The 17,378-nt window shown below is 54.2% G+C and overlaps 1 protein-coding gene and 1 long non-coding RNA gene across 4 annotated transcripts in view; one reads left to right on the top strand and one right to left on the bottom strand.

Moving 5' to 3' along the window:
• Nucleotides 1–1,498: 1,498 nt before the first annotated feature.
• LOC113915308 lies at nt 1,499–3,993 on the bottom strand. Its single transcript, XR_003517617.2, has 3 exons — nt 3,761–3,993; nt 2,025–2,140; nt 1,499–1,891 (listed from the first exon to the last, which is right to left on the bottom strand). It is a non-coding gene; the product is annotated as an uncharacterized LOC113915308 (long non-coding RNA).
• A 9,639-nt stretch (nt 3,994–13,632) lies between these two features.
• The window catches only part of GDPD5 (glycerophosphodiester phosphodiesterase domain containing 5), an 83,400-nt gene continuing 79,654 nt past the window's right edge, over nt 13,633–17,378 (top strand). For all 3 annotated transcript variants that reach the window (XM_027581176.2, XM_027581179.2, XM_027581177.2), the window contains exon 1: nt 13,633–14,460. The gene's annotated coding sequence lies outside the window, so the exon portion shown is untranslated. The remainder of the gene's footprint in view (nt 14,461–17,378) is intronic.

A 17,378-nucleotide genomic window follows, 5' to 3' on the forward strand; every position in this document is an offset into this window, starting at 1 on the left:
GGAAGATCCCAGGGCTCCCGGAAGGAAGAAAACACATCCCTGGAAACGGGCAGGTTGTAATGGCTCAGGGCCTGGGTGCTCACAGGGCAGCGATGGGGGCTGGCTGGGCCATAGTTCTGTGTGGCCACCTGTCCGGGTTTGCCCATGACTGAGGGATGTGGGGCTTCCAGGGCTAAAACTGTCTAGGAATCAGTTGTCACCCTGCAACATTAAAGGCTTCGTCTCATTAGCTGCTTCTGGGCCCTGGATGAAGTGCTCTTGGGAGGCCAGGTGGTGTTAGCGCACGCAGGTAGGTCGGCCTGTCTGTGGCCCCAGGGGCTGGTGGAGAGAGGGGGGCCAGCAGTCAGAACAAATGGGGCTTGCACCCACTTCAGCCTTACACTGGCTGGGTGGCCTTAGGCCACTTGCCTAAAAAACATCCCTGAGACTCCTTCCCTCTTCTCTACAATGAGGTGGGTAACATCCACTCGGTGGGGCTCTTGTGAAGATGAAAATGAGATAACCTGGCAAAAGGCAGGCGTCATTGCAGGATTAGGTTCAACTGTGAGCAACAGATCCCCCGAATTGTTCCTGCTTAAAGAGGAGTTTGTTTCTCTCTCAGATGCAAGTCTAGAAATAAATGGTTCAAGCGTGGTGGGGAGGCTCTGCTTCATTAAGTGCTTGGGCATTCAGGCTCCTTCTAGCTCCTGGCTCCTCCAACCCTAGGGTATGGCCCTTGTCTTCAAAGACCAAGATGGCAGCTAGAGCCCCAGCCATCATGTCCATGTTCCAGGCAGCAGATGAGAGAAGCACTAAAGAAGGGCACGTCACTCCCTTTAAGGGTAACTTCCCAGAAATTGTACACAGCAATTCCGCTTACATTCCATTGGTCCTAACTTCAGTCCCAGGGCCACAGCAAGAGAGTCTGTGAAATGTACTTTTATTCCAAGGGGCCACAGCCCCAGTAAAAATCAGGAGTAGTATTATAGTGGAAGAAGGAGGGCACAGAAGGGGAACTAGCTGAAGGGCCGGCCACCTGTACCTGGTATAGTGCCTGACATACATCAGGATTCAGCAAATGTGAGCTCCTTGTCCCCAGCCTGAGAAAGCTTATGGCTCAGGCTCCCGAGCTAGCCAGGCGTCCTGGGTGCTTCGATGGGACACGTAAGGAGGAGAAACTGAGCTGGGATTAGCTGGGGCATAAGAGGCAGGGACATCCCTGGATACCACAAGGCTCAGCCTGTACCACCCCACATCTGAAGGCCAGCACCCCGGGAGCTCAGCAGAGGGGTTCTGGGTGGCGAGGAGCCCTCAGGAGCCAGGCCAGAAGCTGGAGGCAGGAGATGCTCCAGTCAGGGGAAAGGGCTTGACCAACGCCAGGCAGGACACCAGAGTCCACCCAAGTAGCCTGAGATCAGGGTGGAAAGGCAGCGGGCGGGGCCCCTGACAGCCAGGCCTTTACTGATGGCCGCCACAGAGGAAGAGAACACATTGGAGTCAGATTTGTCCGGTTTTATTTTAGAAGCAAGCTAACAGATGTTAAGTCATCTAGGAAAAGCAGCCTCTGCCAAAAAACAGACCCAAAAATACAAGGACAATTAAACCAGACAGGGCAGCCCAACACTGGCTCTTGCCCAGGAGATGGGGGTCTTTTTCCTAAGGACATGACAGGGATAGTATCTGCTTTATGGGTACATTAGGCTCAGTGGCATAGGGGACCTTGTAAGACCACCCCAAAGCAAGGGCCCGCTCCCCACACGCGCAGTTTGGATATGGGGGCAGGGGAGCTTGCCTAAAGATGTAAATCCAGTCTTGGAAGCTTGAGGTGTGCTGGGCGCATTCCTTCTCCTGGACCCTGATCTGCAGCATGCTGTTAAGTCCCCACGTTGCACGTCTGCCCACGCTGCATTGCCTGGCCCACCAACCGGGGCCAGAAGAGATTGGTGCTCTGGGGCAGGCACCTGGGCTCTGGGCCCTCCGGGCTGCCTGATGCTTAATGCATGTCTGCTCAACCCAGGGTCCTGCAAGTTTCCAGGCACACATACCAGGGCCTCCTTTCGTGCCTTCCCAGGCAACGGCTGCGTGGCTTCTCCTCTGCCCTCCTGTCTCCGAGACCCTTTCCCTGCCCGCATCCCAGCTGATGGTCTTGCCTCCTGAGTCACTGCGAGAATGAAAGAAAACAGAAAGGACTCCCCACAGGCTCCCTCCTGGCATCTTGTGGGTAATACTGCCCTCCTCCGGCTCAAGCCAGCCCCTCCTCCCAGGCAGTCGGCTCTCTCCCAGTTGAACTGGGAAGGCACCGCAGAGTTCAAAGCAGTTGGGCGTCAGTGTTTGCCTCATGAGTTAAATAGACCGAGGCGAGTAGGGTCCTCCCGATCCTTCCCTCGGGCATACACACGTTCTAGTTCTAGCTCCTGAAGGCCCTCTCTGTTTCCCTCCTTGTGCTTTGTCTTCCCTTTCTCCCACAGCAGAACCCCTCAGAGGAACGGTGCGGACCTCTGTCTCCAGTCCCAGCCTCCTGTTGTTTCTTTCTTTTTTTTTTTTTTTTAAAGAGAATGAGAGATAGAGAGCACGAGAGGGAAGAGGGTCAGAGGGAGAAGCAGACTCCCCGCGGAGCAGGGAGCCCCATGCGGGACTCGATCCCGGGACTCCAGGATCACAACCTGGGCCGAAAGCAGTCGCTCAACCAACTGAGCCACCCAGGCACCCTCCTGTTGTTTCTTACCGCCTCCCTACCCAGTGTTTCTCCCATCACTCCACCGAAGGTCCTTCCAAGGTCGCCGTGACCTCCGTGATGTGGACCCAGTGGGTGACTAGCTCAACACGGCTTCCCGGCCCTCTTCGGGGACCCTTTTCGCTCTTAAGTCCCGGGACCCCACACACCCTCGGGGTCCCCCCTCCTCTTCTCCCAGACGCCCCCTTTCTGTCTCTGTTGCTCGTTCCTCCTCTTCTCCTGACATGGGAGCCTGGGGCTCGGTCCTCGGCCCTCTCTACGGCAGCCACCATTTCCTTGTTGGTCTCATCCAACCGTGAGCTTTAAATACCTTTTCCATGCCCTGACTCCCACTTTTCTGGACCTCTCCCAGACTCCGGATGAGTATCTCCAACTGTGTGCCCACCATCTCCACTTGGATGTCTAAGAGATGTCTGAGAATTAGCACATCCAGCCCTGAATTCTGCTCTGCAGCTCCAAACCTACTGCTCCTGTCACCTTCCTCGAGACAGACCAGGGCCGCGCCATCCTTCTAGATGCTCAGGCCAAGCACGCGGGACCACCCTCGACTGCTCTCTCTCACCACCTATATTCAGTTCATCAGGAAGTCCTGTGGCTCCCTTCCCACAGACATCCCAGAATGCGACTCCCCCTCACACCTCCCTGCGGCGGCCTCCCCCGAGCCACCTCTCCTTTGATTGTCGCATCTGCTTCGACCCTGCTCACCTTGGTCTGTTTAACTCATGAGGCAAACTCTGATGCCCTCCTGCTTGGAACTCTGCTGTGCCTTCCCAGTTCAACTGGAGCGAGAGTTAAATTCCTTACCGTAGGCTCTAGGCCCTCCATGCTCTGATCTCTGTGACCTCCTGGACCGACCTTTCTCCCCCGCCCCGCCCCGCCCCACCCCTTCCATCACCCCTTTCTTTCAAGCCACACTGGCCTCCTGGCTTGAACATTCCAGGTGTGCCCCACCTCAGGGGCTTTGCACCTGTGTTCCGCTTCAGGTCTTTTTACTCAAATGCCACCTTCCCGGACCACTCCATTCAAGAGGATAACTCCCCTGCTGACCTTCCATGTTCTCCTCTGTCTATGGTTTTCTTTCTTTTCTCCACAGCACATATCTCATCAGATAGCCCATTCTTTTTTTTTTTTTCCTTGCTTATTGTCTACCTCCCTCCACTAGAAAGTAAATTTCACGGTCGCAGAGATCTTTCCCTGCTGTACCCCCAGCACTAGAACAATGCTGAGCACAAAGTAATCGCTCAATATGAATGTACTGAAGGAAGGAAGAAAGGCAAGGAGCAATGACTACGTGAAGGAATTGCTTTCCGGGCTCAGGAGGGCGGGGCTGCCCAGAGAGGGCACTAGAATGGGGGCAACAATGAGCATTGTTGTGAGGACCAAGATGTACCAGGTCCCGTGCTGGGGGCTGGGGGGCGTGTGGCCTGGTAGAAGCAGACACATACGCTGACAGTCACAGAGGCAGGTGGTAAATGAGAGGACAGAGGGAACCCCCAGAGGGAAGCCTGTGGCAGCCCAGAGGAGAGCCTACCCACGAAAGACTCCTGTGAGGAGGGGACGCCTGAGCCCTGCCCGAGTCCTACCTGGCCACTCTCTGCCCAACTCTCCTCTAAGCCCAGCAGAGACTTCGAGGCAGCCAGATGCGGGCGTCGGGGCTACCCGGGTTTGCATGCTGGTTTCTCGGCTGGGTGGCTTTGGGCAAAGCACTACCCCTCACCAAGTCTCGGTTTCCTCATATGTCAAGCATGCCAGCTGCTGAGCTGAGCTTCTCCTAAATTCCTTGCAACTTCAAGCCTCAATCAGATCATGGAAGCTGGCCACTCGGATCTCCCTTCAAGAGAGCCTACGGCGCAGAGTGGAATGAAGCATGGGATCTCTTGGCAGGGGACACTAGCACCCATAAGACTGACGGACCATTTGCAAACTTTGATGTTTACAGTTGAAGAAACCAAGACCAAGTGTAGTAAGCCATATCATTTGTTCTCCATTCTTCCTTCGACCGTTGCCATGGTCCACTGAGGGTAGAGCGTACTTCGTTGCTCTGTTGAGATTGGCTTGGTCGTGTGACTTGCTTTGGCCAGTGGAATGTGGCCAGAAGGGACTGGGTGATTGTTCTGAGCCCAGGCCTTAAGAGGCATCATGTGTTTCCACTCGCACCCTGGGACTTTCTGTCATCCAGCTTGAGGAAAGCATGCTCAGGGTAGCCGGTGATCCCAGAGTGAGAGGCACGTGGAGCAGACCTGAGCCTGAAAGACAGCCTGAAGCCTTCCCTCCATCCCAGCCTACATGCAGACCGTGAGCAGGACAGAGGAATATTGCTTACAAGCCACTCAGATTTTTAGTTGTTTGTTATGCGGCTTTATTGTAGCAGTAGCTGACCAACGCACCAAGGTAAGAGAAGTCATATCACAAAAGGTCACGTTAGAAGTCACAGTGTGTGAATCTTATCAACGCTATGCATATAGAATTGTGTAGTAAAACAAGAAAAGTTCAAAATATTATCAGTAAACATCATTGTGACGAACAGAACCCACGTTTGTGTGCTGATCAGTATGGGACAAATTGGGCAGATGGTCTGCCAAGCACCTTGTTTCCGAGAATTGCCTCTGCCCCCTCCATCCACATTTGCAAACATAGATACCACAGTCCTTTGCTCTCAACCTCCACGAGGAGGAATGAGGACATAGTCAATCTAGGCCACATGCCTTCTTTCCAGGAACTTTGGACCTAGGACCGAGATAGATAACTCAGTTTCTCTTTGGGGAGATGGACCATAATATTAATTTGGGACCTGTTTGATGGCCCTGTTTCTGCGTCATCCTGAGGCCTGACTGCACCCCGCCCTTCGAGGTTGGGGGACTCCCCCATATCCTTCCATTGAATTCCCCTTTGTGCTGAAACTTGTTCAGTTACAAAAACTGAATCAGAAGAGAACTCTGTGGAAAGTAGAAGGTGGCATTTTGAGTTTATGAAATTTTCTTTGGTGAAGTTCTTACTGTGATGTGGCACATCTGTCTCCCCCCCACTAAACCGGACACTCCTCCAGGGCGGAAGATGGGGCCTGGTTCCATTTTGCATGTTCCTGTGCCAGCCTCAGGTCTGGCGTGGTCTGCAAAGTTTCCTTGATTTGAGTCATTATAGGAAGCCACAGTTAGTATCGCCTTTCCTGTGGTGTTGGTTGGTTGGGGGATACTTTTACTCCCATGTTCATAGCAGCATCGTGCACAGCAGCCAAAAGGTGGAAGCAATGGATGAATGGAGAAAATACATACAATGGAATATTATTCAGCCCTCAAAAGGAAGGACATTCTGACACATGCTACAACATCGATGAGACTTGAAGACATCATGCTAAGTGATCAGTCTGTATGGTTCCACTTATATGAGGTAACTAAAGTAGTCAAATTCATAAAGACAGAAAGTAGAATGGTGGTTGGCAGGGGCTGGGCGGATGAGGGACTAGGCTGTCATTGTTTAACGGGTACTGACTTTTGTAAGACAAGGAAAGTTCTGGAGACGGATGGCCGTGATGGTTGCACAACATTGTGAATGGACTTCATGCCACCAAACTGGACACTGATAAACAGTGAAAACATAAATTTTATGTTACGTATATTTTAGCACAATTTTTTTTTAAAGTAAAATGCTTGGACCAGTGCCGAGTACACAATACACACCCCAGAGCAGAGGGTCCAAACTCCTTTCATAATGATCCTAAGGCATCCTTTGCCTTTTTCACGGGGGTGATGTTGCACAGATGGGGGAAAACAAGGGTAGCGCAACCACGGGTGCCCCCATACCCATCAGAGCGCCAAACTGTCCTAGAAATAGCCATATTCTTTGCTGCCGTGCCCTCGCAGTAAAACACTGCCAACACCACTCAAGAAAGCAGTAACATTATTTTATTGATGAAACAATAAAATGTATTCAATTCATTCTATAGTGACCCTTGAATGTACACCTTTTTAATATTCTTTTTTTAAAAAAACATTTTATTTATTGGGACAGAGACATAGAGAGCCAGAGAGCACAAGCAGAGGGAATGGCAGAGGGAAAGGGAGAAGCAGGCTCCCCTCTGAGCAGGGAGCCCGATGCGGGGCTCGATCCCAGGACCCTGGGATCATGACCTCAGCTGAAGGCAGACGCTTAACAACTGAGCCACCCAGGCGCCCCCCTTTTTAATATTCTGTGTGGCAAAATGGGAAGTATCATAAAGCACTTCTGCTGTAGACAGAAGCATCATGGTTGTCTGCGGGAGAAGCGTTTGTGTTTTTTGAATTATTTGAATTGTGAGCTAAACTAGCCACTTTTTCATGGAACACCATTTTTACTTGGAAGAAAACTTGACAGGCAAATTATGGTTATGCAGACTTGAGTATCTGGCAGGCATTTTCTCAAAAACGAATAAGTGAGCCTGTCATTTCAAGGTAGACTGACAGTATTTGCTGCTAATGATAAAATTCAAGCTTTCAAGTGAAAATTAGAATTTTGGAAAACTTGTGTTCACCAGTGTAAGCCTGACAGCTTCTCAATATGTAAAGATTTCTCTGATGAGATCTGTAGTGATATTAATGAATTTGATTTTTTGATATTATATGCTAAAATTTATCAGTATTTGAAAGATAACTTGGTGAACTTTTTCTTTTCCCCCCTCAACGGCCAATGCATGCTGTTACAAAATCATGCATGGGTAAAAGATATATTCAAAGAGCAAAAGAAGGGCACCTGGCTGGCTCAGCTGCTAGAGCATGGGACTCTTGATCTTGGTGTCATGAGTTTGAGCCCCAAGTTGGGTGGAGAGCTTGCTTAAAAAAATGCAAGAGACTAATGGATATTACCGTAACTGAGGAAGAAAATTTCATTGATGTGATTTCAAATTCTAATAGCAGCTAACTGTCAAGAAATTTGTAGAATTTTGGTTAGTATCAAAGGAGAATATCCACAATTATTTGAAAAGGGCATGAAAGTACCTCTTCTTTTCTAGCTACGAATCAGTATAAGTCTGTATTTTCTTTGTAAGCTTCAAACAATATATTGTGTCCGACTGAATGCTGAAACAGGAGAATCCAGCTGTCTTCTTTTTTTTTTAAGATTTTATTTATTTATTTGAGAGAGAGAGAATGAGAGATAGAGAGCACGAGAGGGAAGAGGGTCAGAGGGAGAAGCAGACTCCCTGCTGAGCAGGGAGCCCCATATGGGGCTTGATCCCCGGACTCCGGGATCATGACCTGAGCCGAAGGCAGTCGCTTAACCAACTGAGCCACCCAGGCGCCCATCCAGCTGTCTTTATTAAGCCAAGTGTTAAAGAAATTTGTAAACCTATGAAACAATGCCACTCTTCTCACTAGTTTTTTTTGTTTTGTTTAGGAAAATGTTTTTCATAAAAATATGTTAAAATTTAATACGATTGTTATTTTGAGTTAATGACGTAAATATTTTTAAATGTCTGTTTTTAACTTATAATACTGGAAATACCAATGTAAACCATGTAAACAGAAGTTCTGTGGAGTCCTCAATAATTTTTAGGTGTGAAACAGCGTCCTGAGATCCACAAGTTTGAGAGCGAGAGCTCTAGGGTTAGCGCTTTGAACTATTATTCTGTTATTCTGCACCAACCCATATCAGACAGCAGGGGGCAGCAGAGGCAGTCCGTTAAAGTTATCCCTTTGCCTTTAAAGCTATTAGGCACCTTTGGGTGTGACCCGAGCCCCCGTGTGCTGCTGAAGACACAGAAGAAATCCAACGTGGAGTTCATGGTCCAGTGATAAAGCAGGTGACAATAGGGGAGCCAAGATACCCACTCCTGTGAGCAAAGTAAAGTCATAATGATCGCTGTTATTCCCACCCACCAGTGCCGAGGCCTTGTGGAGGCGAGGGAGCCCACAGGAGCTGGGGGCAGAGAGGACCCTGAAGCTTCCCATCCTTTCAAGACTGGAGCTAGGGATCCAATAAAAGGAGAAGGAGGCCAGGTAGAAGTTTTTAGTTACTCGACAGAGACATTTCCCGGAGCCATCCCCAATCCGTCCACCATATGAAAGAGGCCAGCACAGATTTATGGCTCTCACCTCTGTCTCCCTTCTGCTTTCCACGGCCACGCCTCCCAACCTCCTGCCTTGGCTCCTACTTCACTGAGGCTTCAGGCCTGATCTTCCTCATCTGCCCTGGCCCCGCTCTCGGCCCCCCCCCCCCCCACCTGGAAGCAGGAAGTGCTGTCTCTCCTCAGTCTCTGGTCAGTGCCCTGTCTCTCTAGCACACTGCTACCGCCTCTCCTTCACATGGCTTTAGGCTTTAGGTCCTCCTCCAAAAACAAAAACTCAAAGCCTCCACCTCTGCTTCCTGCCCAGCTGCCACCCAAGTGTGCCCCCTTTGCCAGCGACCCTGGAAAAGGCCACCCACACCGTGTCCACATGCACCCCTGCTCCTGCCTTCACCTCTCCCGGGAACCACCCTCAGTCCCCAGCTGCTGACCCTGATGATTCAGTCCTGATGCTCCAGGCCTGCCTACCTTCTCCCCTTCTCTGATCAGTTTTTCTCTGACTCTGTCCTGGGCTCCATCCCCTGTGGGGTTTCCTGCTGCCTCCTTGTGAACCACATTCCCTCCCTGGGGCTGGTCCCCTCTTACCCCAAAGATAGAGCAAAACCCCACAAATTCTCTCTCTCCCTTATCCCACATAGACACAGTCAGTAGCTTGCTTCTTTCCCCCTAAATGTTCTTGAGCCCTCCACACCCACCCAGCTCAGACCCTCATCTCTCCTTGTCATCGGGACTCTCAGAAGAGGCCCCAGCTGCTCTCTCTGCCTCACTCTTCTCCAAAGAGTCACCAGGGCGAGCTCTGAGAAGCCAAGCTGACTCAGTCCCCTGCCTAAACCCTCCCAACACACCCCTCTGCTGGCAGCACAGAAGCCAAACTCTGTGACAAAGACCTGAGGGACAGGTCTCCCTGTCTACCTCTCCAGCCATGGGCTCTCTTGACCTTTCCGCCTGGGTACTATGGGACCGATGTGTCTCCCTCCCTCCCCAACTCCATGCTACCTCGGGCCTCGCTGACTGAGCGTTTTAGTCCTCATGGCCTTTGAGGGGTCGCCATTTTCATCTCCATCTTACTCATGAGGACACTGAGGCAGAGAGACAGGAGGTGACTGGGCCAGCCCCAGCATCACGTCCCACGTGCCCTACATCCTACGTCGCCTCCAGTGTGGGTAAGTGACTTTGTTGCCCCTCCTGCACCCCATCCACTCCCCACTCAGCACACACTCTTCCCCAGTCCCACCGTCCTTGAAGGCCAGCCAGGGTTTGGATGCTCTTCCTGCCCAGGCGTCCAACCTCACCTGCTTCAGTGGACCACACTGTGCTTCCCACTGGGGGAGTCAGGCAGGCTTCTTGGAGGGCCCCTGAAGGACGGAGGAAATTCCACAGCCAAGGAATCCAGGCTGGCAGAGGCAGAGAGGTCAGAAATCAGCCTGTGTTGTGAGTTCAGCTGAGCCTCCCAGCCCCACCAGCAGGAGGGTGGTGGGGCTTCTGCCTGAGGCCCCGGGGCACTCCCCCACCCCGCCCCCCCGACAGCGTCTGCTTGTGGTGGGTGCGCCAAAAGGATCTGTGGGAAGCGGAGCTCATGGGGTGTGAAGTCATATACAATTTGGTGGCCCTGTTTAGGAAAAAGAATGGAAGATTCCTACTACAAATGTAGGCATAAAAGTGAATCTTTGCGATGAGAATACAAAGGAGCGGTGCCAACAGGGTGGTGGCTACCTCCTCTGGTCAGAAGGCTATAAAGGGGGTGGGGGGCTCAGGGAGCGCTGGGGCATGAGGCTGAGCCTCTTCTGTCAGTCCCCGACACCCAGGTTCAGAGCCCGTCTCCGAGCCCTCCATCACCCTCCCAGACAAGCTGCCATGACCGTGAATCTGTCTCACTTTGTGGGTCTCTCCGGTGGCAAAAAGGCCCGATTCTCCCAGCTCAGGAGACTCCCTCCCCCTGGGAGGGTAGCCAGAGGGCGAATGTGGGTGTCTGAGAACTGTTTGCTGGTCACCTCCTGGTGACCTTGGGCACTCTTCTCCTGGGCCTCAGGGGTGATGGTGGGGCTGTTCTGAAAGCTCCTTTTCATTCTGGCATTCTGCTCATCTGACCCGCCTAGGAAGCTCTCCCAGGGGGCGGCCAGAGAGCGAGCTCTGAGAGCCTCATTCATTCCCCAGTGTTGAGGTCTTCCAGGGGCCTGCTCTGCACTCTGCTGGCTGCTGGTGGGTGGGGGCACGCTGCCATAGAGGTGCTCCCAGCCCAGTGGGGCCAACTAGACATGAAATATGTAATGAGCACGCCTTCCAGCCAAGAGATCTCATACCAGAGGCAGACTCCCTGGGGGGAGTTCAGGAAGCCTTCTCAGCAAGGAGACACTTGATTTGAGAGATGGGACATTCATTCAACAGTTACTTCCTGAGTACCTACTATGTGGCAGGCTCTGTGCTAGGCTCTAAGGATATAGCAGGAAAGAGGGCAGATGGGCATTTGCCCTAAAGTTCCTTCTCTTCAGTCCAGCAGGGAAGTAGAAATTACTCAGGAGAGAAAAGGAATATGGGGTCCCAGGCAAGGAGAACAGTAAGAGCAACCCCACGCAAAGGACAGACTGCAACCTGCTTGTGCACAAAGCTGAGAGAAGTTTAGTACAAGGGGAGAGGGAAGTGATTGGGAGATAAGGCTGGTGAGGTTGGCAGAGAGCAATAATGGAGGGCTTCTAACACCAGACTAGGGATTTAGGACTTGATCATGCTGGCAACTGGGAGCCACAGAGGATTCCGAGCAGAGGAAGAAGTCAAAGTTTTCTTTGCAAAATAGCCTCCTTCCAGTCCTACCACAGCCACCGGTGTGAGCTTCCTGGGACCAACCTCCACACCCCAACCCCTGGACTTGGCTAAGAGAGGGTGCCCCCTCCCCCGAGCCTGGACCTCTGCCTCCAGCTCACTCTCTTCCTTGTTCTTCCAACCAGACTCTATGGCTGGTGCACTCTCAAGAGGGGATGAGGCAGAGCCTCTGGGCCCAGACCTCATTGAGGACTCCAACCCTTCACTGTGTAGGCCCCAGAGCATTTGCCTCCTGTGGGCTGTAAGTGTTTTCATGCTAACTGGTTTCCCTACAAAGTCTTTCCCATATCAATGCCTGGCTTAAAAACTTCCAGGGCACCCCTCTGACAACCAGTGAGTCCAGGCTGGGGCCTCAGAATAACCCTGCTGGGTTTGGGATCATGAGCGAGACCCCAAGAGAGTTCTTGGCCCTTAGAAGAAAGTCTGAACTCCCTCCTGTCTGGCCCCACCAGACTCTTCTCTTCCCATCAGGTCTGCTGTTCCTTCCCTGGGAGCTCTAGCCACCCTGAACTCTGGGTTCTTCAACGAGGAATGCTCTCCCTCACCTCCAGCGTTTTGCCCAGGCTGGCTTCTCTGCCCAGAGCACTGTCCATTTCCTGAGGTTCCCCCCACAACCTAGCTAACCCCTCCTTCTGGCCTGAGCCTGCCTGTTACTCCCTCCTGGAAGCCTCTCCTAGTCCTCCGGAATAGGCCAGGAATCCTCCAGAATAGGCCAGGGATCCCCAGGAGTGACTCCTGCCTTTGCATATGCTGTCTCCTCTGCTAGGAATAACCTTCCCTCCACCTTTTGAAGTCTGGTGCCTGCCCAGTCCCTGCCAAGTAGCAGCATCTTTATATCCCTTTTACAGATGAGGAACCAGAGGCTCAGAAAGGTCAAGTAACCCGGTCAAAGCCACACAGCTCTACCCTAGGAAGTGATAGTGATGAGTGGATAGAATCCTGTGCCTGGCATATGGTCTTGGGAACATCACTTGGCCTCTCTGTGCTTTGGTGTCCTCCTCAGTGAAATGGGGTACCTACTGTGTAAGGTTGATGTGAGGCTTACAGAAAAGCTGTACTGTGCAGCCTCCATTCCTTTGCTCCCCAGACCAATTAGTGGCTTTCACAAGGCTCCAGCGGCACATCAACACTCATTCATTCATACATCAAAAATCTCCAACGCCTGCCCTGTGCCCTGCCCTGTACAGTCGGCTGGGGACTCTTGGAGATTATCAGACACAGCTCCTGCCCCAGGGCGCTGGGGGAGGGAAAGGGGAGGGGAGGAGAAGGGAGGGGAAGGGCTGGAGCAGACGGCAGATACGTCATTATTCAAGAAGAGTGTGTACGTGTATGTGTGTGCTATCTTCACACACTGCTTTTGACTTCGTATTTCTAAAAACTGACATCGACTCTCCCGCGGATGGGCGCTGGGAAGGGGGAAATGTTGAAGATCCGCTCTTAAAAAAAGAAAGTAAAGTCCGCTCTTTATTTTCAAAAACTTGTTTTTCACCGCTTCCAGAAATCTGAGTATTTCACAGCTTCCAACGTTCACCTCCGCGCGCTGAGCCCTAGAAGCTGGGGAGGCGGGGAGAGTACTACGAGGGCGCTGTCCCACCACCCCGGAGAGCTCCCCTATCCCTTGGAGACTCCACTACCCACGAATAACCCCACCTCACCTCCATCCTGTTTCTTTTCCTACCCCAACCCCTGTTCTTATCTCCTGACTCCCCACTCCCCAACGCACGGTAGCTCCCACGCCCCCATCCCACACAAACCAGCTGTCATAGCCTCTCCCACCATCCGGGTCCCCAGGTGACCCTGTACCGTGTTCCACTCTTTACAAACCCCCACCCCTCCATTGTCCTCTCCCCAGCCGCAACCTCTTCCCTGTCTGCCCCGCCCTCCCCGGGCTAGAGTACACGTTCCGCAGAGCGCCGCTCTTTTCCCGCTCTCCCATTGGCTCCTGCTGCCCGACTCGCGGGGTCGAAGGAGGGGATCTGGGGCGTGCCCGCCCCCTGCCCGTGGCCCGGGCGAGGGCGGGGCGCCGGCTGACCCCGCCCCTTTCGGTCGGGGCCGCGCCGGCGGGCGCTCGGGCGCTGGGCGGCGCTGCCTCGGCTGGGCTCGGCTCCGGCTGCCGCTCCTGTGGGGGTGGGCCGCAGGGATGACAGCAGCGGGGGTGGCAGCGGCTGCCGCGCGGGGCTGAGTGAGCCGCGAGCGAGCCGGGGGGAAGAGGAGGAAGTGGAGCCGCGGCCCGGAGCTCCGGAGTCAGCCGCCGCGCCGAAGTCCGCCCCATTTTGCAGAGCGAGCCGAGTCCGGACCTGGGAAGACTTCCCCGCCGGGCTCCGGCCGCCGCGGCTGCGAGCGTCCTCGCCTGCGCCTTGCCCTGCCCCGCCTGTCCCAGCCAGGGGTTCTGCGCCGGGACGCTCCCAGCCCCGCGATCCCGGGCGTTGTGGCGGGGACGCCCTGAGCCCCCGACCCAATCGGGGCGGGACGCTCCTGGCCCACCATACGGGTCCATGGTTGCAGGCTTGTTCCCAGCCTTTCTATAGTGTGTGTCGGAGCCCTCCGCCTGAGACCCAGCTTAAGGCAGGTGCCCAGCAGCCCCCCGACTGAGTGCAAAGGAGCGCAGAAGCCCCCAGGCTCGGGCTCCCGAGACCTGAAGCTTCAGCTGCCTTCGCCGGGTGTTTCGGACTCGGGACCGTGCGAACGCCCAGGAAGCCCCGGCCCGGGTCCAGCGCCCCGTGAGGAGTCCCAGGCGGGCTGGGCAGTCGGACTGAGCCGGACCGAGCTGGTGCTGCGAGCCGAAGCTGCCACCTTTTCTGCCGCCTCAGGCGAGGGGCTCAGCGCTTGCCCCGAAGAAGGGAGCACAGGGCTCCCCCCTGGCCCGGCGGCCGGCCAGAGCCGAGGGCTGCAGGTGAGAGAGCCCCGGATGCCCGGCAAGGGCGGCCTTCGACCCCAGCGGGGCAGCGCCGGGGCCAGCCGCGGGCGTGTACCGGTCACTAGCTGGGGCTGGAGCTGGGTAGGAGAGGGGGCGGGAAAGGGCGGGGGAAGGGAGAAAACCGGCACTTATTGAGCGCCCATTGTGTGCGGGTCCGCGCCCCACCCTTGCGCAAATGGTCCCTCCTGTACCGCTAGCTACAACTCCGTGACATAAAAAGGTGTTGTGTATTGTTATGGGTTCTTACAGATGGGGAAGCTGAGGCTCAGCGGGGTTGAGTGACCCTGCTCTTTCACTCTGGGGTTGAGAATGGGTAGGAGGGTTAGGGTGGAGAGGGAAAGAAGCAGAGAAGGGAGAGAGAAAGGAAGTGGATAGCCGCCAGGCAGGAGGTGATGGGGAGGGGTCAAGGTGGGGCCACTGGGGCATCCAGAGCTGATCCCTGAGGCCCAGGAGGTGGCTTCCTCTGGCCTCCTTCCCTCCCACTCCATGGCCAAGTCACGTCCCAGGAAAGGTGACCCAGAGTTGAGGGCAGAAGTGAGAAGCTTCCCAGTTCCACCGCTTCCCTCCTTGTGGGCCTGAGACCAGGGAGCCTTGGCCCCTTGCCCCTGTGTGCCAGTCTCTGGGGTCCCTAAGACACCATGGCATCCTGAGATGCTGCTTACATGTTGGGAAAACTCACTCTAGAGGTCCCCAAGTCAGAGCCCATCAGAGCTGGGGAGGTGAGGCCTCTCAGCACTCACCAGCCCCCATCCTTCACATTATCCATGGGCCATGGGAGGCTGGGGGGTGGGGGGTGCCAATTGCCCTGGGGCCTAAAGTAAGTAAGTGGTTGAGCCAGAGGTATGCTTTCGAAAACCTTCCCAAACGTCCTTCAACGTATCTACTCCCAGTTAGCATCTTCTGGGTGGGTGGCTGGGGCTTTCCCACCCCTGATGTGAGGTCAGGGTGACCACTTCTGAGGCTGCTTTGAGAGTCTGTGTGGTTGTTGCAGGGGCCCAAGGCAAGCCAGCAGCCCTATTGCCTTTGGCCCAGACTGAAGGTCCGACCTCAGCTTCTCCTGGGCAGGGGAACCGGCCAGACACCTCTGGCCCCGGAGGGGAGGGGCTTGCTCAAGGTCTCAAGGCTGGGGCTGCAGGTCTGGGGGCACAGTCCTGTGAGTCTGGATTCCCAGGCAGGGGCTCCTTCTGTTGCCCCCCCTGGGGCCATGCAAAAAGAGGGGTGTTGTGAAAGATAGGTTGGCATGAACTCTGTGGGTTCTTGTTCTGAGGTGGGAGGGGGAGGGGGTGTGGCCTTGGTCTGAGCCCCATGGCCTTGGCTGGGACTAGTTAATCCCTGCTGTGCCCAGCTTCCTGGAGTCTAGGGGAAACAACCTTGGAAAGCCCCTGGGAGGTAGAGGAAGGTAGAGAGGTCAGCTGAAGGCTGGAAACTCAGTTGCAGGGGCTGGAGGGGTTGGGGGCACCAGAAGAGAAGGTAACTGAGGGGCTCGGCATTCCCCCCACTCCCATCGGTGAGGATTCAAATTCTCATAATAATCCCTGCATCTAAACAAAGATCCTCTTTGGTGAGATAATTTCACACCTGTGATCTCATTTCATGGTGTGGTGGAAAGAACCTGGAACCTGGAGCGAGGCAGAATGAGGGTTGGGGAGGAACCCGGGACCTCTCCGATGCATCCATGGCTCCAAGCCTCACCTGTAAAATGGGGTCAAGGCAGGCTGTGTGTTACCTGCTCAGATAATGGGGCCACCACACCTGGCAAACTGTCAAGTGCTCTAGAGATTTTCATGTCTGCCAAGAATGGGCTTGTTACCAATGGCTACCACGTGTGGGAAACTGAGGCTCAGAGCGATGAAGCCACGTACCCAGTGCCTTTGAGTTTGCTTCAGAAACTTAGTCGACTCATGCCAGGTGCTCTGGAAGTTACCCAGATGGACAAGGCAGTGGGGCGACTAGCTCCCAACTGGGTGGGCTAAACAGTGCAGACAGACCGCGCGAAGTCAGACAGACCAGGTGGGCGTGAATCTGCTCCGCTTCCCACTCACCATGTGGCGCTGGGCAGAGCACTTCACTCCTCAAAGCCCTGGCTTCTCTGTAAATTAGAATTTCTCCTTTACAAGGTTGTTATGAGGATGAAATGAGATATAAATATATAGTGCTTGGCCAAATACCTATTTCCTTCCCTATAAAGGAAGGAAGCTTGAGTTTTGACCAGGAAATTTTCAGGCTTGCCTTAGATTAGAAAGCTCGGTTGCAGGCTCACAGACTTGGGTTTGCTCAGCTGGGAGTCCTGGGTCACGCTCCCCTGGCTGCTTCCCTGTTCCACAGCCCTCTAGAATCTGCTTGGAGACCCTGGTAAGGGGCTCTAGATTCTGACCCCCTCACCCCAGGGCTGTTGGCTTCTGGGGTTGGGGGGAGCTAGTGCTCCTTCCCTCTGTGGCCCATTGTCTGGCCTCCGTAGGCACAAAGGTACAGTGAATAATTTATGGCTCCCCTCGTGAGCTGGGAGGCAGGCTTGGGGGAAACTGCTCTGTGCTCAGCTGAGCTTCTGAACCCCGCCAGAGCAGGTGGGTGGGTCCTATCAGTGGTATAAGAAGTCTCGGATATGGGGGGAGGGGGACAAGACAGGAAAAAAGTGACCTATTATCAACCCTGGCTCTTTTCCTGTTGGGGGTGGGGGCAAGGTAGACCCACAGGAAACAATGGAAACCAAGCTAGATGAGCGAGGATCAAGCTGCGGGCCTCTGATTCCAAATGGGTGGTGGAGGCTGGCAGGGAGAGGCTCTTGAGGACTGGAGTAACCCAGAAGGCTTCATCGAGGAGGAAGGTGTCTGGCCTGGGACAAGAGGCGATTTGCTAGAGAGAGTAGGGGTCCCGACATTGGTTCAAGGTGGAAT

This window comes from Zalophus californianus, chromosome 11 (assembly GCF_009762305.2).
Source record: "Zalophus californianus isolate mZalCal1 chromosome 11, mZalCal1.pri.v2, whole genome shotgun sequence".
NCBI lineage: Eukaryota > Metazoa > Chordata > Mammalia > Carnivora > Otariidae > Zalophus > Zalophus californianus.